The sequence below is a fragment of the Equus asinus genome, chromosome 20, assembly GCF_041296235.1.
Source record: "Equus asinus isolate D_3611 breed Donkey chromosome 20, EquAss-T2T_v2, whole genome shotgun sequence".
Classification (NCBI taxonomy): domain Eukaryota; kingdom Metazoa; phylum Chordata; class Mammalia; order Perissodactyla; family Equidae; genus Equus; species Equus asinus.
This window is the reverse complement of record NC_091809.1, coordinates 76,106,866-76,129,974: the sequence shown is the minus strand read 5'-3', so window position 1 is coordinate 76,129,974 and position 23,109 is coordinate 76,106,866. Positions and strand designations below refer to the sequence as shown.

At 40.2% G+C, this 23,109-nt stretch overlaps 1 long non-coding RNA gene across 1 annotated transcript; it reads right to left on the bottom strand.

Annotated features, from left to right (window-relative positions):
• Positions 1–469: 469 nt before the first annotated feature.
• On the bottom strand, positions 470–14,441 carry LOC139041127 (uncharacterized). Its single transcript, XR_011495792.1, has 3 exons — positions 14,360–14,441; positions 7,026–7,147; positions 470–3,273 (listed from the first exon to the last, which is right to left on the bottom strand). It is a non-coding gene; the product is annotated as an uncharacterized lncRNA (long non-coding RNA).
• Between the last annotated feature and the right edge of the window lie 8,668 nt (positions 14,442–23,109).

Below are 23,109 nucleotides of genomic sequence, written 5' to 3'. Positions count from 1 at the left end.
CGTAGCAAAACCATTTTTGAGCACCCTGGAGGCACAAGCCTGACCAAAGAAAGGCCAGAGGAACACTCTGCATTTAGGAGATGAAGTAGTTGCTTCCCAAGCTGACATGGCTGAAACAAACTTTTTCTTCTTTTGACTCAGGTTGGCTCAATTATCATGTGCCTTTCATTTGAGTTACACACAGGATTTTGTCCTCCATGATGGGACTGTCAATTTCGTCCCTGGTGACATTTGCACTCAGCAAATCGTGTGGGCCGGACACTGAGCTATGTTTCTTACCCTCAGGGATGGATGTCAGCACTTCCCTTCCCCTTTCAGCAAGACCATTCCACAGGCCTCCGAGTCTGGCAGTCAACAGCACTAACTCTTTATCACCTTCTTTCAACTGAGTAGCTCTTACAAATCCCCAGACACAGATTGCAAAGGACAATACATTTAATTGACATCTTTACTCTGAAAAATCTCTCTTAATCCCCAGAGAGTTAGCTAAGCTCTAACATAATAATATTCAACATAATGGAATATGAAAGATTCACATGTAACAGTCCCTTCATTTACAGACCATTGGCATTCTAAGCATCAAAGTTGATTTGGAGTTGGATGAGGCCAGGTTCACATACTAGCATGCTGCTTGCTAGGTGAGTGCCCTTGGACAAATCAGTTCATCTTCCTAAAGTTTCTTCATCTGAAAAAATGGGAATGGGCATAACTGTTCTCAGAGTCTTTGTGAGAATTTCGTGACATCATAGGCAAATAACACCTCTGAGTCTTACCTTTTTCATCTGTACAATGGAGACCATCTCAACTCCTCAAGGTTGTTGTGAGATGGCATATATGAAAGCTCCTGGCACAAAATAGTAGCTTATCAAATGTCCATGTTCTTCATTCCTTAGGCCCCACCCATTCCTTACCACCATATAAAGTCAGCATCATTCGTTCTTTTCCGCAACAAAGTGAGTGACTATTTTCAAATGCAAGAGAGCAGCAATACTTGCAGGTTGTAGAAACTTAGAAAAAGACTTTGTAATATAGTAGAGAGAGTATTGAAATTAGAGCCAGAGATTAAGACTGGAGTCCATCTACCCTTTTATTATCTGACTGAGTATAGAAAAGTCACTTGAGCCTCTGGACCTCAATGTTCTCGTCAATAAAATGGGAATAATGCTGCGAGTCTATTTGATAAGGCTATAGTGAAAATCAATGAGAGAATGGAAGTGGAAGTTCTTTGTCAACTGTAAATCTCTAGATACAAATATAAGATATTTATGGCTTGCAAGTTCTATAGCCTGATTCACAAAATTGACTCTTGCACATAAAATATCCATCCAGTCACTTATTCATCCAACCGAAAGATACTGACACCAACAATGTGCTCAGCATTGTGCCAGTATTGCAGATACAGAGATAAGAAGCCATGATTCCTACCCTCTCTGTGGAAAGACAGACATGCATAGAAGCCATTATACTATAATGTAATAATTCTCAGTGGAAGTAAATTAAAGGTACACAATTGATGGGATAATAGGACCCTCAAGTCTGCCCAGAGGAGTTGGGGAATCCTGCATAGACAAGCAACATTTGAGCTAAGACTTAAATGATCTTTTGAGTGTGCCAAGCAAACAAACGATACCTCTGGGAACAGCCAGGGCAGAGGCATGGTCATATGAAAGCAATAGTGTTTGTGGAAAACTATGGATCATAAGGCAACAAAGAACAACTTCTGCTTGAAATAGCTCTATACCTGAGACCAAAATAAATCCTTAGAGCTTCCGATAGCCAACTAAATTGTAAATGTAGACCCCTCTTGATTGTCTCAGTTGCTTTCCCCTTCATCTCCTTTCCTTTGGGGAGGAGCTCTATCTGGGCTGAAATTAGTTTCAGCAAAGTCAGTGGCCAGCTCCTGCCAGGGCCATCAGCCCCACCTCCTCCACCCTGAATGAGCATGCTCACTTGAGTGGCTTTGACATCAATACATTTCACTTCCTGTGGGGCAGAGGGACCGGACTCCAGCCTGCAGTAGGGCCTCTCTGCAGAGCTCCAAACTAGAGCTCTTTTGCTCCAGTGATACCTAATGCTGAGCAAGTGGGATTAGTCTCCTTGGGAACCAAGCCCCCCAGGGGCTCAAGGGCTGAACTCGCCCCAAACCGTTTGGGGGAATTGAGATTTCATATTGTTCTTTTACACTTGGATTTCAGGACATTACTCAGACAAAGGCCCACCTGAGAGCTGCCTCCTTTCTTGTGGGTAAATATAGCAGCAGGATCAAAAGCTGACTTACTTATTTTGTTTTCCTCTTTGTAACTTTAATCATATTCCCCGCAGGACAATCTTAGTCCTCAGAGATGTCAGGAATGCACATTCATAAAGGGAGAAATAATTATGCATCTTTTCTCTCTCTCTCTCTCTCTCTCTTCCCATACTGATTTCCTGTCAGTCACTATTTTTGAAACCTCAAACAAATCAATTCTTCTGTTTCACCACATGATATATAAAGTATCAATTTCATCATACAATAATGTTATTTTACAGATTGTGCACCCCCAAAAATGTACTTCTTGTTTTCTTTTTCATTCTTTCCTCCTGCAAACCAGATTCTACTAACACTAGATCTTAATTTCCATCTTAAAAGATTAGATGATATTCTGGTCATCTATAGTTGTATAACAAACTACTCCAAAACTGAACGGCTTAAAACAACAACCATTTCATTGTATCTCACAATATTATGTGTCAATAATTTGAGCAATGTCTGGCTGGGTGATCCTTCTGGTCCATGTGACATTGACAGTGGCTGGTCTGGAAGCTCCAAGATGGCGACATTCGCATGACTGCACTTGTGCCTAAACATGCTGGCCTTTGCAAGATGCTGGTCTAAGAGTACTCTGACTTCTTACATGGAGACTCAGGAATCCCAGAGACTGTGCTGCAAGAGGCCCCATGCAGCACATGCCAGGCTTCTTATGACCTAGCCCTGGAATTCCCGGAACCTCACTTTCCCTACCTTCTGTTGGTCAAGCAAGTCATTAAGGCCAGCTCAGACTCAAGGGGAGGGAAGCTAGAATCCAACCCTCAATGGAAGAAATAGCAAAGAATTTGTTTGATACGTCTCTTAAATTTCTTTTAATCTATATCACTGCCCTTTTTGTTTTCTTTGCAGTTGGTTTATTGAGGAAACTGGATCCTTGCCTGGTCTTCTTGCCCATATTCTGGATTTGGTTAGCTGCATCCATCTCCTTGGTGTCATTTCACATGTTTCTCTGGCCCCTGACTTTCCTGTAAATAGGAAGTAGATATAGAGGCTGGATCAGATTCATGTTCTTTTTTATGCCAAAGCACAGCACACGCACTCTCACATATACATATATACTATAAAATATATACTATGACATGGATAATAGTTTCAGAATAACACTGCCAATATTTTTATTAATAATACAATTACTAAAAACAATTTTATTATTTTTTCTTTTTCTTTTTGCCATTTTTTTGTCCTCAAAATATATTTCACTAGTGATAAACAGTCCAGTGTTGTTGTTGTTGTTATTGCCATCGAGTGGATTCCAACTCCTAGTGACACTATGTACAGTAGAACGGAACCCTGCCCAGTCTTTTTGCGCCATCCTCTCACCTTCCCACGCTAATCAGACAATGTTCTGCTGCTAGTCATAGTTTTCATGGCCGGTTTCTTCAGAAGTGGGTGGCCAGGTCTTTCTTCCTAGTCTGTCTTAGTCTGGAAGCTCCGCTGAAAACTGTCCACCGCGGGTGAGCCTGCTGGTATTTGAAATACCCGTGGGAGAGCTTTCAGCATCAGAGCAACACACAGCTGCCACAGCATGACAACCAACAGATGGGTGGTGTGGTTCCCTCACCAGGAAACAAAACCAGGTCATAGCAGTAAGAGCATCGAACAGTTCAATTACTGTGTTTTAAATTCACTTTAAAAAATCCTCTCTGTGTGCTTATGCCACCAATTCAACACCCAGTTAAGTTCATTTGCTTTATTTTTGCTTTATATAAAGATTGCTTTATAAGTCTTTAATTTTGGTTTATAATTTTTAAAAATTTACATGGTTTCAAAGTCAAAACTACACCACAAGGCATATTCAGAGAGAGCTAGCCTCTGTCGTGGTTCCCTTCACCCTATTTTCTCCTCTCTTCTTATGGGCAATCATTGTTGTCTTGTTTTGTTTGGGTCAAGGATTATCCTTTGTTAGATTATCATATTTTTATTATACACACTTTCCTCCACCTGTTTTTTTCACTTGACTATATATCTTCATTCTTTTCTTTACAGTTGTATAGTATTCCACTGAGTGGCTCTACCGTAGTTTATACAACCAGTCCTGTTACAATGAACTTAATTGGGCTTTTTCCAGACCTTTTTTGGGGCAAACAGTGCTGCAATGAATAGCTTCAATGTAAAACCAACATCTACTAACTTATGGTCTGGCGCTCCTTTTATAATATTGGTGTAGTTAGGAACATAAGGCAAATACTAATTTATATTTCACCCCTTCTTTTGTTTATTTAACAAACATTTATTGCTCACAGACTATGTGTCAGGAAGCGGTATATGATTTTGGAGGGACGTAGAGATGCGGAAAGCAGGGTCACATCCTCAAGGAATTCATGGTCTAGTAGACAGTGCAGACACATATTCAACAGAATGCAAAGCATTGTAAAATAAGGTGTAAACAAATCACTGTGGGTACAACAGAAAGGGAAATCCACTCCAATAAAGGAAATTGGGAAGCAGGCATAGACAATGTGACATCTGAGTAGAGCTTTAAAGGAAGAGCAGAATTCCCCAAAGTACATAAAAACAATATAAACAGGAGATATAGGCCACATGAAAATTTAGCTATAATGTTTGTTCTTAGCTATGATGTTTTCATTTTTACAAGGAGAAAGTATCCATGTATTATTTATTCACACACATTACATGTTTAGTTAAAATATTAAGTTTTTAAATGAGTATAGGTGGCATTTTCAGTGAGTAATGAGTATTTCTGTGTTCCTGGATATGGATAGGAAAATAATAGGAGATGATGTTAACTTGGCGGGGATTATTTAACATACTAAATGTCAAGCCAAGAGACAATGTATAATCAACCCTGAAGTCTGTAGTATTTCTCTGCCTTCCTATATGTCTTGAAATATTATTGGGTTTGGTTTATGCCAAAGGAAAATAACACTGGAGAAAGAAGACCTGGATTTACGTTTTGGATCTACTTTTTAAATTTATCTTGTTTATTAATGTATTCTATTCTGCTTTATTTCAGAAAGAAATTTAGGCCACTTATAAGAGTATATGATATGCCACAAGGTAGCACAAATTAAAAGCTAGATTGCAACCTAGTACCCAAATCTTGGTTCCTAATACCATTCCCCAGTAAAAGGAACTAGACCTTCTTGGAGAAATGGCTGATTCTAGGACTGCAGGTAGGGAAGATACAAGATGAGCCTGGAATATCTTATAGCGCCAGAAAGAAGGGAGTGCTCAAAACACAAAATCATGGGGTATGTCAAAGGGACACAGGAGCCAACTGAAAGAGCTCCCGATGACCAAAGCTGGAACAATTTGAGCAACAAAATAAATAATGTAATATTGGATTAGAAGGAAAAGAAACTGGAACGCATCCTACACATTGCTGCTTATACAATTTTTTTTAAAATGCTATGGGCTTTCCAGAATATTTCTAAACCAGGGCAGCAAGCAGTGTACGCATAAAAACAACACTGGATTCTCCTTACCCTGGACAATCACTAAGTCAGGGCATCCCAAACTGTGCCCTCCATCCCCTGTTTGTCACCAGTGATAACTCAGGTGATCCCAGATGGTGTGGTGCTTTCAAAGAAAAAAGAGCTGAAACAATTTTGTGTCCATATATTTCATAAATTTTAAATTAAAAATTAATTATGGCTTTCACAGAAATCACAATTTATTCTTTATAATCACATCCTAATGGTTACACATGTATTACAAGGACTGCGTATGATTGTTCCAGCAAAATTACATGATCATTCAGTGAATAGATGTGGTTTTCACCTCATTTTTATGTAATTTACACATTATAGTTTTTGTTGGTTCCATTTTCATTTTCTTTACACTTAATATATTACATCTATATCTCAAATTTATGAAAGTGGATCAGTGGCTTCAAAGAAGTTTTTGTAGTACTAAATTAGTGAGAAAAATATTTAAAAAACATTAGAAATACATATGGTAAACAAGACAAATGAAAATATGAAATGTATATTCTTCATAAATGCATCTGCAATATAAAAATTTGTATAAGCATTGCAAAAAAAAAAAGAAAAAAAGGAAGAAGAAATTTGGAAACTACTTGATTTGGGCCACAGAACTCAGGAAAGCTTCAGTATTTGAGAAAGCAAGAGTGAGGAGAGGAAGTGAAAATAGGAGAATTGGTTGAAAACCTGTATAACAAGCAGTTAGATTCCAGGATCCCCTCCCCCGTCCCATGCAGCCACCTGACAACCTCTCTCCCACCCAGACTGAAAACAAGATTTTTATTTTCTATGGAACTGAATCAGAATGGTTCCAATTTAGGGTATTCCATATAAAATGGAGAGTGAGCAATGAGATGTCATACTGAAAACAAGGATTAAGTGAAATTCTACATTATGAATAATGACCTTCAACATCTTCTCTCCAGTCAGTTTCTAGAATGTTTGCAGCAGATCACATACTCCCCAATCAGGAAATTGGAATAGTCTTCTCTGAAGGGTTAATAGCACATGAGCAAAGATTGGGTGGATTCCCAATAAGCTTTTTAGTTATCCATTCTTAAATACAAATTGACATCTAAGGTTCATCAAGTATTTTGACAATGTCTTTGACATAGATGACATAGACCAAAAAGAAAAAAATCAGTGGAGAAAGTCCCAGAGGAAGCTGAAAATGCAAAGAGCAAAAGAAAACTTACATATAAATTATAATTTAAAGATATAAAAAATGATTAAAGAGATAATAGAAAATATTACAAGCATAAAACAAGAATTACAAGGGCTGGCCTGGTGGTGTAGTGATTAAGTTCACATTCTCCGCTTCAGTGGCCCAGGGTTCACAGGTTTGGATCCTGGGTGCAGACCTACACGACTCATCAAGTCATGCTGTGGTGGCAACCTACATACAAAATAGAGGAAGATTGGCACAGATGTTAGCTCAGAGACAATCTTCCTCAAGCAAAAAAGAGGAAGATTGGCAACAGATGTTAGCTCAGGGCCAATCTCCCTCACCAAAAATAAAAAAGAATTACAAAAAAGGGTATCAAAAACACAAAAGAGCTCTCAGAAATTTATGGTAATGAATTTTAAAATATTTTCTATTTTCAATAGAAAGAGCGGAAAATAAAGAAGTCTCCTAGAAAGAGGAAAAAGTCAAAGAGATATTCAACATTAAGCCTATAGGAATTTCAGAAAACAGAATAGATAATATAGCAGAGAAAATATCAAAGAAATAAAACAAGGAAATTTTGTAGAACTGAAGGATATGTGTTTTCAGATTAAAGGAACCCACTACAAGCCTAGAAAATTTAATAGAAAAAAGACCCGCACGAAAGCACATTATTGTGAATTTTCAGAATATCAAGGAATAAATAAAAGACTCCAGAGGGATATAAACATCATGTACAACAAGTAAAAATAAAGGGGAATCAGAATGACACCAGACTTCTCATTACAACACTGGAACTTGGAAAACAATGGAGTAAAACCCTTAAAAATCTGAAAGACTATTATTTCCTACTTAGAATTCTATACCAAACCCAAATATCAATCATGAGAGTAGAATAACAATATTTTCAGACATACAACATCTTATAAAATTGCCTCTCAAGAAACTTTTCTCAGGGACCCAGGGAATAAGGTGCTGATAACCACATTGGGAGGGTTGGGTCAGGGAAGAAAGGGGTAAGAGTTCTGTAAGTAACAGGGTTTTCAGAGCGAGTGGTTTTTTGAGGGGTAACACGAAAGAAAAAAGGGAGAGAAAGAGGAATTGGTCAAGGAAAGCCTTCTGACTACAATGCAGATCTGAGGGCTGTGAAAGGAAAGGAAAGAGACCAGTCCAGCAGGGAGGGTCTCAGACAGTTCCGTAGATCTGACAAAAGTGTCCTCAAGCCCAGAGGGGACAACTGGAGCAAAGATGACTCATTAAAGAAGCACCTGCAGTACTAGGCAGAACTAGGCAGAAATAGCTAGGCCTTTGTGTCACTCCTTTGCCCAGCCATTGGATGGGGTCACCTTGAGAAGAGTATGGCCTCTCTTAGAAGAGAATGAGTTCACACCCAAAGGCTGTCTGCACACCATACTCGTAGCAGCTGGGCAACGGGTCTTTTTTTTTTTTTTTAAGATTTATTTATTTATTTTGCTGAAGAAGATTTGTCCTGAGCTAACATCTGTTGCCAGTCTTCCTCTTTTTGTATGTGAACTGCCGCCACAGCATGGCCACTGACAGATGAGTGATGTAGGTCCACACCCGGAAACTGGGCCAGGGCGGCTGAAGCAGAGTGCACCGAACTTTAACCACTAGGCCACCGGGGCTGAAGCAGAGTGCACCGAACTTTAACCACTAGGCCACCGGGGCTGGCGCAGTGAGTCCTTTCTTGAAGAGGGTTCTGAGCAGTGCATCTCCATGTCTGCCACATAAGATTATTTTGAATTATACAGGGAAAAATAGAAAGAAGAAATCGTTTTAGGATATTTAAAGTGAGAGTTAGGGATAATGGGGAAGAAAATTGTAATGCTATTTTCCTTTCTAAACCATTCACATATTTATTTTAATGACAAATTTAAATTTTTAATTTAAAAAGTTATCCTGTATGAGCTGTTTCACTTAATTCACAATTACTCTATTCCAAGTAGAAATAATGACACTATAATGCTAATAAGGACGTTTGTAACAATGTCAAGAGTATTTCTCAAGTGCCTTATCTTAGCAACATATTCAGTATCCTGAATAGCCAGGACTAATCACATTAAAAGCTAAAATATCAAGATTGCTTTCTGCTAAGGATAAGGTAGCAGGATTTTTAGGAATAGAAGTGTGCTGAAAGCAGCTTGAGTACCTAAGGTTTGACTTTTTTTTTCTTTTAGGTGATGATTAATTAAAAGCACATTATTGAGAAATAATTCAAAACTTTATCAACATACTGCAATGGAGCATTAAAAAGTACTTTATAGAAAACTGAGGCTGTCCTGCTTTGGGCACATCATGAGAAGACAGGATCCTTTGGAAAAGATGATAATGGTGGGAAAAGTAGAAGGCAACAGAGGAAGAGGAAGACCAAATATGAGATGGACTGCCTCCATAAAGGAAGCCATGGGCATGAGTCTACAGGAGCTGGGTAGGGCTGTTGAGGACAGGACCTTGTGGACATCACTCATTCATAGGGTCACCAGGAACCAGAGATGACTTGACGGCACATAACAGCAAAGACCCAAATGTAGCCAAAGGTGGAACTGGAAGTCCATTCACCATGATCTCCCAAATTAAAATGTCTAAGCATGTAATGCTTGTAAAATTAACATCTCAAGGGATGTTGAGTTAGAAATCTCTATAATTTCTGGGTCTTTATAATTGTGCTGGTGGTCATAGAAAACCAGATAGATGATAGATAGGTAGATAGATAGATAGATAGACAGACAGACAGATAGTGTAAAGAAAGAGATACTAACGTGAGCAAATTCTGGCATTAGTTCAGTTGCTCATTGTTACCACCATGAGCCCAGACTCTGCTTTTCTGCTCCATCTTCCTTAATGTGTTAGTTTTCATCCTTATGTGGGTGCCTCATAGTTGCAAGGTAGCTAATTTGCTTCCAGACATCACACCTCTATTCCAAAAGGGTAAAGGGCCTTTTTCTCAGGAGTCTTTATGATTGTATACAGAAAGGGAAGCCCTGCCCAGAAAAACTTCTCATTAGCCAAAACTCGATTACGTGTTTACCCTTATACCACTCAATGACCATGGGGAAGGGTATTACCATTATTTGTTTAGGACAATCATAATTTACCCCCTGGAGCTGGGAAGGCATCCACACTTACTGAGATGGAAGGATCTCTGCCTAGCACCTAACAGATCAGTGTTCTGTTAGCAGAAAGAAGAGGGAAGGATGGTTTTGGGTGTATAATGACCAAGACCCTTGTTTGATCCAAATATCCAGAACTGCTTAACAGAACCAGTTAGAGCTTCTCATTTAGTATAACTAGAGAGTACGAAAAGTCGTCTAGTATGGAATCTGACCTACAGCTGAAGCAATCTGTTACTCATCTGGATATAGTAGCCTTGCTGAAAAAGCTACACATGATTTCATCCCTTTGACTCATCTGATATATTTCTATTACTTTTTAAAGCTATGTTGTCTTGCTATAATCTAAAATTAATTTTTAAAAATTTTATTCATTTGCCTAAAATTGCTGATCTGTATTAATGGGTATGGGGTTTCTTTTTGAGGTGATAAAAATGTTCTGGAATTAGGTCATAGTGATGGTTACACAACTTTGCGAATATACTAAAAACCACTGAATCACACACTTTATAAGGGTGAATTTTTATGGTATGTGAATTATATCTAAAAAAAAAAAAATAGTGGCATGCATATGTACTGAATTCCCATTAAGAGGTTCCCAAATGTCAAAAGCTTGACAAAGAGCCCCCTGAGCGATCTAGAGATGGACACTAGATCTCTGAAGAGGTGGAATCGGAGGTGAGGTAATCCACCTCGATTGCCCACCTTCTTCCAGGCAGTTTCATGGACTGTGAAGAGAGCCTGATTTATGTGGGCAATTAAAGCTGTTCTACATAATGCTGAACAACCCTATTCCTTATCCAACCAAGGACATTATCAATCTGCTATCTTAAAATCCTCTCTCCACAGAGCACGACACTGTTCTCATCCTGGGACTGCCAAGAGAAGTTGTGCATTATCCCGTCTCAAGGACCCCAATAGCCAGTCTATAATAGCGGAAGTATAAGGGGTTGGGGCAACACCGAGGACAGAAAATAACTGGCTAGGAGGTGAGGGAAGCCTTCACACAGACTTGAAGCCTGGGGAGGAAACTGCCACGGAGAAAAGGGACAAAGAACATTTCAGGTGAGAACACAGCCGGGTGAGAACACACAGAGGCGGGAGACAGACTGCTAGCAAAACAGCGAGGTGTTCACACAGAATACGGTTTGCACGGGTGGGAGAGGCCAGAAGGAGGCCATGGTCAGAGGAGAAGGGACAACTTGAATGCCACACTAAAAAGTTTGGGAGTTTTTATACAAGCAATGGGGAGTGGATGAAGGATTTTAAGTACAGAGAATGGTCACTTCTTCATTTTAGAAAGATTATCATATATACATACGCACAATGGAATACTATTCAGTAATAAAAGGGAACAAACCACTGATGCAACAGCATGGATGAATCTCAAAAACATTATATTGGGCCAAATAAGCCAGACATAAGGAGTGCATTCTGTATGATTCTATTTATATGAAATTCTAGAAGAGGAAAACGACTTCATGGTGCTGGAAATCAGAACAGTGGTTGACTACAGGGGAAGGGATTGACAAGAAGAGGGCACAAGGGAACTTCCTGTGGTGACAGACATGTCCATCTTCATTGAGGTGGTGGATACACAGTGTATGCATTTGTCAAAACTCATGTAACTGTGCACGTAAAATCTGTCATGTCTGCATTTGTAAATTATACATAGAAAACAGAAAGCAATCTCGCTCTGGCATTAATGTGAAGGATGGCTCACAGAGATGAACCTGCCTTTCGACCATTTTCTCCTCTGTTATAATTCAGGCCAGGCCACTACAGCAACAAGCATGTGAGTCCAGGATGGCGCTGAAGGGCTTGATTTCCAAATAGCAATTGTGCCCCCTCCTTTTCCTGGAAATGAGGAAAACCATACAGAACCCTCCACGTGGAATCTTCTTTTGTTCAGACTTCATTCAAATATCTTACTCCTCTTAGAGACCCTAGACTTAAGCTGAATCAATGTGGAGCAATTCCGTCAGAGCACAGCAGAAGGCTGCTCTGAGCCCACAGAGGTTTACACCAAAATGCGCCGAGTGCAGATGCCCAAGAGACCCAGGGCCTCAGCCATGCAGGGTAACCTGAGCAGCCCTCAGCCCAATATCCGGTGCGCCAGACAGAAATGCTTAAAGGCCTAGATCCTATTATATGAGGTTGAATTCATTCAATTAAACAGCTTAAGCAGCTCCGATCAGCCGCTGGAACACTTCTCTGCAGAGTGCTAAAACAATGGCCTGAGGGGCAGCTGAAGTTTGCTTTCTCTTGTGTGAGGCCAGCTGGAGTTGCCTAGCACATGGCCAATCTGGGGAGGGCCAACACCGCGTAATTGCATTAAACCTGCCTGTTCTTTCCGGAAAGCACTTCCTGACCACATCAAGAAGGAATTGAGTGAAGGGGGTAGCTTTCAAGTCTTGGGCTACCACAATTATCTTTCAATCCCCCCATTAAAACCCTCGAAATCACTTTTATGAAAAGAGAATCTGATTTTAGACTGCCCTGCCTACGGCTAGTTTTGCTATATTGTGCTTGGTGTTTCCTCATTATTATTAAGGTGACTTTTCTTGGGCATAGCATTTGGGGCAGTAGAAAATGTATCAAATTATATGTCTGTAAAGTAGAACCAGGGTATCACTAATTCCATTGTGCCTTCTGAGGACACTATTCTGCTTTCAAAACCCACATTAAATGTTAACCTCTCTCAAAAAGCCCTCCCCAATCTCTGTTACCACCAACTCAGGCAGCCATCCCTTCCTCCCTCATGCTCCCTGGATACTTTCTCTCTTTTATGGCACTACTTTATCCATCTGCATCCATTCACTCAACGAGAGCTTATTGAGCTCCCACCGTACATTTGAAGCAGTGATGGGCACTTTCACATATATTCATTTAATCCTCACAATAACCCTTTGGTGGGAGTTAATACAATCCCCATTTTATCGAAGACACCTAAACTCACAGAGCTCAGGCTGCTTGCCGAAGGTCAGGCAGCTGGTACTGACAGTGTTTAGCTTCAAATCTAAATAGGCTAGCCCTACGCCCAGTCTGCCTTGAATCAGCTTTTTGTGTACTTGTCTGTCTCCACCACTTAACAAATATCTGCTGGGCCTACTATGTGCTAGGCACCATCCTAAGCACAAGGATATACACATAATTAAGTCCTGGCCTGAGAAGACAGACATATTCCCAGTGATCTATTTGAGTCCAAAGGTCATGTCACTTATTTATTCATTCAGCAGATGTTTGGGGCATGGAGAAATGGCCTAGACGTGCTTCCTGTCCTCAGGACAGTGTTTAAATAGATGTACAAGCAGATTGTCAGTGGAGCACACAGAAGTTCAGAGAAGGCTTCGTAAAGAAGGATGAGTTGGACCATAAAGGATAAGTAGAGTTTTGGTAGATTTGGGGGAAAAAAAAGGAAGGAGGCCAGCCCTGTGGCCTAGTGATTAAGTTCAGTGCTATTTCTGGCCTGGTTTGGTTCCTGGGCACAGACCTACACCACTCATCGGCAGCCATGCTGTGGCAGCGACCCACATACATACAAAATAGAGTAAGACTGTCACAGATGCTAGCTCAGGGAGAATCTTCCTAAGCAAAAAAAAAAAGAAAAAGAAAAAGGCATCCTAGAGAGAATCCTCATGAGCCAGGACATGAAGGTACAAAACTGCAGGGTAGTATCAAGGTAATTTAAACAGTACTGTGTGGCTGGAATGCAGGGCGTGAGGCAGGGAGCAGGGGAGGATAAGACTGGAAAAAGTGCTTTGACTGCTGTGCGAAGGAACTTAGACTTGATCTAATGAAAATGGAGAGAACCAGTGGACATTTCTGAGCAGAGTAGCTTATTTAACTTTGTGTTCCATGGCGTGTGGCACACTGCCTTGTTCTTGGTAGCAGTTCTTAGCATTTGTCACTTTCCTGGCACAAGAGAAGACTCTGGCCCCCAACCTGATGCCATGCTCTGTTTACACAGGAAAAATAATGCCCATGCTCTTGCGTATAGCAATTTTCTCGCCAGCCCCTCTACCAAGCCATCCCAGGTCTGAGAGCAATCTTTCTCTTTTATCCTAGGCCAAATTGCTGCCTCCATGTTGTTGTCACTGCTACAGACCCTGCTAATTTCTCCTTGGAGAACAGAATTTGGTCCAGTGGAAGAAGTACTAGACTGGGAGGCTTAAGGAACAGGGTCCTGATCCTTGCTCAACAAGTACCTAGAGTGAAGCCTTGGCCTGTCTCATCTATAAAATGGATAGATGATTTCAGCATTCCCTTCCAGACTTAAGAGTCTCTGATTCTAAATGTAGGATCAACTTACCTTCAGCCAGACCAGACGGTGGCTATATCTGCAAAGTTCTGCTTTACCATGCAGCAGAATAATTTTCTGTGGTTGTAATCTGTTTTATTCTCCCTGTACTTTGCCTCCTATCTCCACACTCCACCTCGTCCTTGACTGTTCTAGGAAGGTTGCCAGGGACATTCACACCTGTGCCTTGAGAGAGTTTTGTGTTGCTAAGCTAGAAGCAAAAGTTGCTAAAGAAAACTCTTTCTGCCTATGTTCTTTGAAACCTGAAATACACTAAGGATGCTGGGATACTTGTCCCAAATGGGGTCAAGGGCGAAGGGAACACTTTTCAGAAGTGAGAGGCAGGGATAGCAAAATTGAGAAGAACCTCTTTCTTAGGATGGCCATAAAATCTACCTTCTGGGGGCTGGCCCGGTGACACAGCAGTTAAGTTCACACGTTCCACTTCTCAGCAGCCTGGGGTTCACCGGTTTGGATCCCGGGTGCGGACATGGCACCGCCTGGCAAAAGCCATGGTGTGGTAGACATCCCACATATAAAGTAGAGGAAGATGGGCATGGATGTTAGCTCAGGGCCAGTCTTCCTCAGCAAAAAGAGGGGAATTGGCAGTAGTTAGCTCAGGGCTAAACTTCCCAAAAAAAAAAAATCTACTTCTAAAGGAGGACATTTTTGAGAATAAAAGGTAAGATTATTTATTAATAATTACCCTGGAAGCTCAAGTATAAACCAGGATAGTCCCAGGCAAACTGTGGTGTAGTCACCCTATACCACCATTAAATTCAAGAAGAAATGTGGTATCGTGCCTCATTCTTCTACAGACATCACTAATCAATCCCCACACTCTTTCCACTGAGCCCAAATGAGCCTAGAACCCTTCTGAGCATAGTGCTCCTGACACTACTAATCCATCACTGTTGGCCCTTGAGTTGAAATCTTTTTATTACGTTAACCTTGTAATAAAAGCTAGACATAGTGAATACCATGGTGCTCTGCCCAGTCCCCCTCTGGGAGCTGATGAACCCACCCCCTGGCTGCTGAATCTGCTGTCTGCTGATGGCTAACAGATGGACCCCTCCCCAAGCATTGCCCTCAGCTGAAGGAAACTGCCTTGCCCAAGGTCATGCCCTCCCTCCCAAGTGTACTGGAGAACAATGACTGGCTGATGCAAGGATACAGTGGCCAGGCTCCCCTTGCTTCAATCTGAGCCAAATCTGAAAGGCCATCCAGCTCTAGAGCCTTCCCTAAGATCAGCTGTATCAGCTTCTTCTTCTGCCTAATCTTGACTTCCTCACTTCCTTACAGATGGATCTTTCAGCAGTGCTCCTCAATCAAGCTTCTGCCTACAACTCTTCATCTCAGGGTCTGTTTCCAGGGATCCCCATCCAAGGAAACAAACTATCTGTGCCATTAATAAGAAGCAAACCTGAGGTTAACTTCCTAATTTGTACCTTAGTAACAGGGGACAATTAGCATACATTTCTTCTTTCCACATATAATTGATCTTCATTTAAAAGCTGCCCTGGGAATAAATGCCCCTTCACTCTTTGCAATCAGAAAAGTGCAAGTCCTTTCCTTTTCTGGTCTCTAGTGGAGGAAACAGGATTGCTATGCGGTTCTACAGCCGTAAAGCGGAGTGAACACTCTTAGGGAGAGAGGAGACCTGGGTTTTACTTCTGGCTTTGCCAATGACTCACTATGATGTGGGAAAATCATTTCCTTTCTCTAAGTGAGTCCAAATGTACTTGTCTATAAAATATAGGGCTTATCGGAAAAATCCAAAACATGGAAATGAGGCAGAAAGGTGGGTCCCACATTTTTTCGATGTTATACAGGAACAAAGGCCACCCAGAGATTATCTAGAAGAATGTATTTAATTTCTCTCACCATTTGCTATTGATTGAAGGTCCTATATTTAATAAAGTAAAATTACTTATTGCTTGGTAGAGTTCTGTCTAATAGATATGCAAATAATTTCTATCCACGGAACAGATAACCGCAAAGATTTAGAGCCCGGTTTTTATATAACCCAATAAACTCATCCCAAAATTGCATAATATATACCTGGCTTTTTAAATGTTCTTTGAACCAATCATAACATGTTAGTGGTTCCCTCGCTAATTCATGAATTAAGTAGAATCTCTTACATGTGGTTCATATTATATCTGCCTGAGTTCACCGGCCCAGTGGCCAAGTGGTTAAATTCGCTCCCTCCACTTCGGTGGCCCAGGGTTTCACCAGTTGGGATCCTGGACGCGGACATGGCACCACTCATCAGGCCATGTTGAGGCAGCGTCTCACATAGCACAACCAGACACACTCACAACTAGAATGCACAACTATGTACGGGGGGTGGGGCTTTGGGGATATATATTTGGCTGAGAGTCATGATTTTACCTTTTAAAAATTATACTTCAGCAGACTTAATCTGCTGCATGATCCTGGAAGAAAACCAATCCACACACTCATCTTGAAAACTCAGGGATCTCATGGTATTAATGTAACAGAAAGGCATCCTTTCTGCAGAAATCCTCTGGACCATGTTACCCTTCAGAGAGTAGTCAGCAATGCCAGAGTCACTAGGGCCACTGTCCCTTGATCACTGTGTAGCTGGGGTGGAGGCTGGGGAAAGAGCAGCGCAGCCCAGGCTTAGTGAGAGAAACTTTCCCAAGGTCTGGAAGGTATGAACATTACATAAGCTCAGAGCTGGGATTCAAACCTAGAGCTGCCTAGCACTAAAGGAAGCCTGTAACTACTGCTCCTAAAACCTTCATGCCATGGCTCATCTGCCTATATTCCCAATGTATATCACATATGCCAGCACACAGTAGGCACTCAACGTATACCCCATGCAATTAAAACCTTTTTAAGTATTCCTAGTGACTAGAGCTTAGATATTTCCAAAGGACCAAATCTATTGATGGGCCTCATTTCAGATCACTAGAAAAGACAGACACCCGGGAGCTAGACAGGCCTATGTTCCATCTCATCATTGCCTTTTCATGGCCAATTAGCAGTGTAACCTTGAACCAGAAAGAAAATCACGTGAGCCTCAGTTTCCTCCCCTGTCACGTGCAAATAATCCTCATAGGCTTGTTATGAGGATTAAAGTAGAAAAAGGAATGTGAAAGCACTTAGCACAGGGCCTAGCCCAAAGGTGCCCCCACCCACATGGTCTTTTGGTCTTTCTTTCCCATCTCAGAAGACCCTGGAAGGCTTTGAGGCCTTGGCTGTGCTGGTGCTTCTACCAGCCCCCACCCTAACCACACAGTGATCGAGGGATGGGAAAATCGCTCTGTTCAAACAGGTGTCACTGTTCGAAACCTACAGTCTCATTTCCTGATCGTGTCTTAATCTGCTCGTCGGTGGTGAAAGTTGATTTCTTGCACATTCTTATATCAGTGGGAATTTCTGCCCTTGGCTGACAGGCATTATGGGCTGGCTTTGACATACAGCCCTACAGGGCCTGAACAGCCCCTATTCTTTCCCAGTCCTGAAAGGGAGCTTTGTGCCAAGGATTCATTAAACTGCACTGCACAGCCCCTTCATAAATGGGGCTCAATAATGAACAGTCGATTTAACTGGAGAAGCTGCTGGAGCTGTTAAATTAAAGGGAAATAAAGTGCACTTTAGACTCAGTCTGCCAGAAGAAATGGTGACCTAAAAGGAAAAATCTTCATTTTTATTGAATTGAAGTTTTTAAAAAGTTTAAAATGTCCAGGAAACTTCCTCGTGACGGGGAATGAGACATTCAAGCTCCGAACGCAGGCCTGCGGCAGAGCGGCTCTTTATGCACCACCCGAGTGAGGCTCGGGATCTTAGACTGAGCAGAGGAACGATCTAATTTTGAAAAGAAAATATGAGGGGACTCTGTGATGTGCCACAAGAAATGTTTCTGTTTTTTTTTTTAATTTTTAAAAGTATTTTGTTTAAGACTAGGCTTTCTCTTTCATTCTTTGAGCATTTGAAAGACCAAGAGCCATTCTTTTCCATTTTTCTGCTCTCTTTCAGGGATCAGAAATCTCTCTGGGAGGAGATCCAATTGTTTCTCCTCACCCTACAGCTCAGAGTTATATTTGATCTGAGTATTGTGCTCTGACGTCTGACTCAGGAGCCTCCCTTTGAGATTTGAGATTCTCGGCAGTACGCATAAGTGCTCCGAAGAGCTTTCTCTTCAGCCTTTTCTGAGTTATATCACTTCTTAGCACGGTGAGACAGAACTTCTACTAACATATGGAATGTTATAGCTTCCAATAACTCTCAGGTGCAAGAAGCAAAAGCTTTGGCAGTAAAATAACTGTGTGGTGGTCTTAGCTATTCTCTGCTAAGCTGCTGTGAGCTGGGAATTCTTCTTAACGTGCTCCCTTATCCTTTGTGTTTTCAAATGGTTGTATAGAATCTGTTAGTATGTTACAGGCTTCACTACCCTTGTCAAGATCTTTTCTGGTTTTCATCTTTAAGCATCATTTGACCATCAAAAACGACAAAGTCAGACATCACAGGGAATTTAAAGAGAAATCTGAAAGGCAATGAGAAATAAATAAAGGCCCACTTCCACCCTCATTGTTCAGGGTCACTGGAATCCAAACACAGATCTTCAGTTGCAAAGCCATGTAGAATAGGCAAAACTTCCTTTCTAAGAAGTTTTATGCTCTCTTTCTGGAGTCTACCTTATTTTTCATTTTGAATTCTAAGCCACCAATTTAATTTTTTAGGATTCTGCATTAGGCAATTCAAAGCCACCTTGAAAATACCCAGAAGTTGAAAAAAAATAAATCTGTGCATGTGTTCATTTTTTATAGTAACTATGGTGACCTAATAAATAGTATTGTTTTATTCTTCGTCCATCTACCATTAATGAGTCACGGTTGACCAGTATAAATCATGGGCTCCCCACACCATGAAATTCTGGGTTTATAATAAAACTGCCTGTGACAACTTCTGGGATGGACTTTGCCCAGTGTGAGCCCTGATGGTTGTTAGTGTCTATACCTGCATCAGAGCAAACAAAGTTTCGTTCACCTTCCATTAAATATTGCTGGAGTCCAAAATGGCTATGTCATCCTGTGCAGATTGTGTGGGCCTGATTACATTTTGATATTTAACTGTGGGGTAAATATTCATTAGAAAATACATATTAGACCAGTCCCATTTTACACATGACATCAGGCATTCAAATGCACTCTTCCAGTCATGACTTATCTCTACACGAATAATCCTCAACCTATTCAAATGATATTTAGCCTTAAAATGGGAGATAGGAGGACTTTCTGGATCTGCACATATTCATCCACAGCCAGACAAAAAGTTGAAGAGAATATTACCATCTTATAGCTGGTCTAAAGGAAAATGACCAGGAGAGTGATGTGATCAAAATAAAAGCACAGGAGGAAGTATGCTTCTATAGGCTTTAGAACATCCCTTAATTCTATTTATTTATTTATTCATTTATTTGAAGAAGAGTGGCCCTGAGCTAACATCCATGCCCATCTTCCTCTATTTTGTATGTGGGATGCCTGTCACAGCATGGTTTGATAAGTGGTGCTAGGTCCGCGCCCAGGATCCGAACTGGTGAAACCCGGGCCACCAAAGCAGAATGTGCAAACTTAACAGCTGCACCACCAGGCCAGCCCCTTAATTCTATTTATTTTAATAAATAAAATTTTATGTGCCTTTTTTCCTACCAGTCTGTAATCTTTCTGAGAAAAACAAAAAACCTATCCTCAGTGCCTAACAGAATGTATGACAGGTAGAGTTTTAATAAATATTTAACAAGGGAGTAGAAGAAAGAGGAGAAGGAAGGGAAGGGAAGATAAGGGAAGTGAAAAAAGGGAATGTGAGACAATGAAAGGAAAATGTTAGCCCAGGGAAAATTAGAAACAACACCATAGCTTTCTTCACATATTTAAAGTATATCATTTGGAAAAGAGATTAGATTTATTCTTTTAGGAACCAAATAATTTAACTGACAGCTATGAATGAAAAACTAGAAGATTTCTGGGTCCTCGATGTAAGGAGCTTAGAAGTTGCTACTCTATCCAAACAAGTAAAAAGCTGAGAAAACTGAAAAATCAACAACTCTTTTTAGATCCATAAAAGATATGAGATCACAGGGCAAACCACTGCTCCCGGCCAATACAGAAATTCACTACTTATCTGAGCAGAAATCTCCATGGAAACCAGTGTTGGGGTAAGATAACCTGAACTGTAATTGACAAAGTGCTGCAGGTCAGTGTGGACAAGTCTGAGAGAGAAAAAGTCCAGGGGGACCCCACGAATAAGGAGATGCCACAATTCTGTGAGTTTTACCGCTGGGAGTTCTACGAGATTTTCACAGTGAATAGTGGAGAAAAATGCCCTCATACTTCCAGCAAGAGTGGGGGAAAGGAATAGTCTTGAAATACCCCAGACCATTCCATTCTTAACAAGGTCTGCCCTCAGGAGAAACCATTTAACCAGGGTCTAACCTACCTGGGGAAAGAGAAATACTCAACTCCAGATAGTCATCCTGTCCCACCAAAGAGGAGAACCACTTGTGAAGTTCATAGCCCAGGAGCGTAGGCTCACTGAAAGACAGAGATTTAATCATATGATGATAGAATACTTCCCCTCCCCCCACGCCTCACCACCACATTATTAAAGCCCTATTTATAACAATCCCTTTTACCTGGTACATCATGTCCAGCTACGAAGAAAAAAATTCAAGGCATACCAAAAGGCAAAACCACAGTATGAAGAGACAGAGCAAGCATCAGACGACACTCAGATATGTCAGGGATGTTAGAATTAGCAGACCGGGAATTAAAAAAAACTATGATTAATATGCCAAGGGCTCTAATGGATAAAGTAGACAGCATGTAAGAATAGATGGGCAATGTAAGCCCATCTTACATTGAGATGAGAGATGGAAATTCTAAGAAAGAACCAAAAAGAAATGCTAGAGCTCAAACACATTGAAAAGAAAGGAAGAATGCCTTTGATAGGCTTATTAGTAGACTGGATATGGCTGAGAAAAGTAAGTCTGAGCTTGACGATATCTCAAAAGAAACCAAAACTAAAAAGAAAAAGACTGAAAGAAAACCATAAGAGAATATCCAAGAACTGTGGGACAATTACAAAAGATTTAACATATGCATAAAGAAAAATACCAGAAGGAGAAAAGAGAGAGAAAAGAACAGAAGAAATATTTGAAACAATAATGACTGAGAATTTCTCCCAAATCAATGTCAGACACCAAATCACAGATACAGGAAGCTCAGAGAATGCTACACAGGATGTTTTTTAAAACCCACACTCAGCCACAACATTTTCAAACTACATAAAATCAAAGATAAAGAAAAAATCCTGAAAGACGCCAAAAGAAAGAAAAACACCTTACCTGTAGAGGAGAAAAGATAAGAATTACATCTGACTTCTCCTCAGAAACTGTGCAAGCAAAAAAAGAGTGCAGTAAAATATTTAAAGTGTGGAGAGAAAAAAACCACCAGCCTAGAATTCTGTACCTGGCAAAGGTATCCTACAAAAGTGAAGGAGAAATAAGGACCTTCTCAGACAAATAAAAATTGAAGGAATTTGTTGTTAGTAGACCTGCTATGCAAGAAATACAAAAAAAATTTCTTTTGAAAGAAAGAAAATAATATAGATGAGAAAGTTGGATCTACATAAAGAAAGGAAGAACATTGGAGAGGAATAAGAGAAGGTAAAATAAAAACTTTTATTTTTCTTATTCTTAATTGATCTAGCAGATAATAGTTTGTTCAAAATAATAAGAGCAAAAATGTATTTGAATATGTATGCTTTGTATATATCTTACACATGTATATGGATACATATAGCTATAAATATAGATATAGATACATGAGCTTAGGTATAAGTGAAATGAATGAACAACAATGACACAAGGAATAGGAGGGAGGACTTAGAATTATTTTGTTATTATAAGGTACTTGCACTACATGTGAAATAGTATAGTGTTATTTGAAAGTAGACTTGGATTAATTCTAAATGTATATTGCAAACTCCAGGGCAATCACTAAAAAAAGTAAAACAAAGAAAAATTGATATAATATGAAAGGAAAGAAAATAGAATCATATAAAATGCTCAGTTAAAACTAGAAAAGGAAGAAAAAGAGTGGAAGACAAAAATAGGAACGAAGAACAAGGGCAACAAACAGGAAACAGTAATAAATATGCTAGCTATTAATCCAAATATATCAATCACTTGGAACATCAATGATCTAAATGCATGAATTAAAAGACGGTGATTATCAGAGTGAATAAAAAAACAAGACCCAACTATCTGTTGTCTACAAGAAATCCACTTTAAATATAAAGACACATATAGAGTAAAAGTAAATGATGGAGAAAATATGCCTTGCTAACACTAATCAAAAGAAAGCAAGAGTAGCTTTATTAATTTCAGACAGAGCAGACTGTCAGGAAAGTTATCAGCAATAAAGACTGTCACTACATAATGATAAACTAGTCAATCTTCCAAGAAGACAAAACAGTCTTTAACATGTGCCTAACAACAGAGTATCAAAATGCGTGAGGCAAAAACCGATAGAACTGCATGGAGAAATAGTTTGAGACTTCAACACCCTTATATCAGAAATGGACAGATTCAGTAGGCAGGAAATCAGTAAGGAAACAGTCGAACTCAACAACACCATCAATCAGCTGGATATAATGGCTATGTATAGGCTATTTCGTCCAACAACAATAGAATACACATTCTTCTCAAGCTCACATGGAACATTTATCAA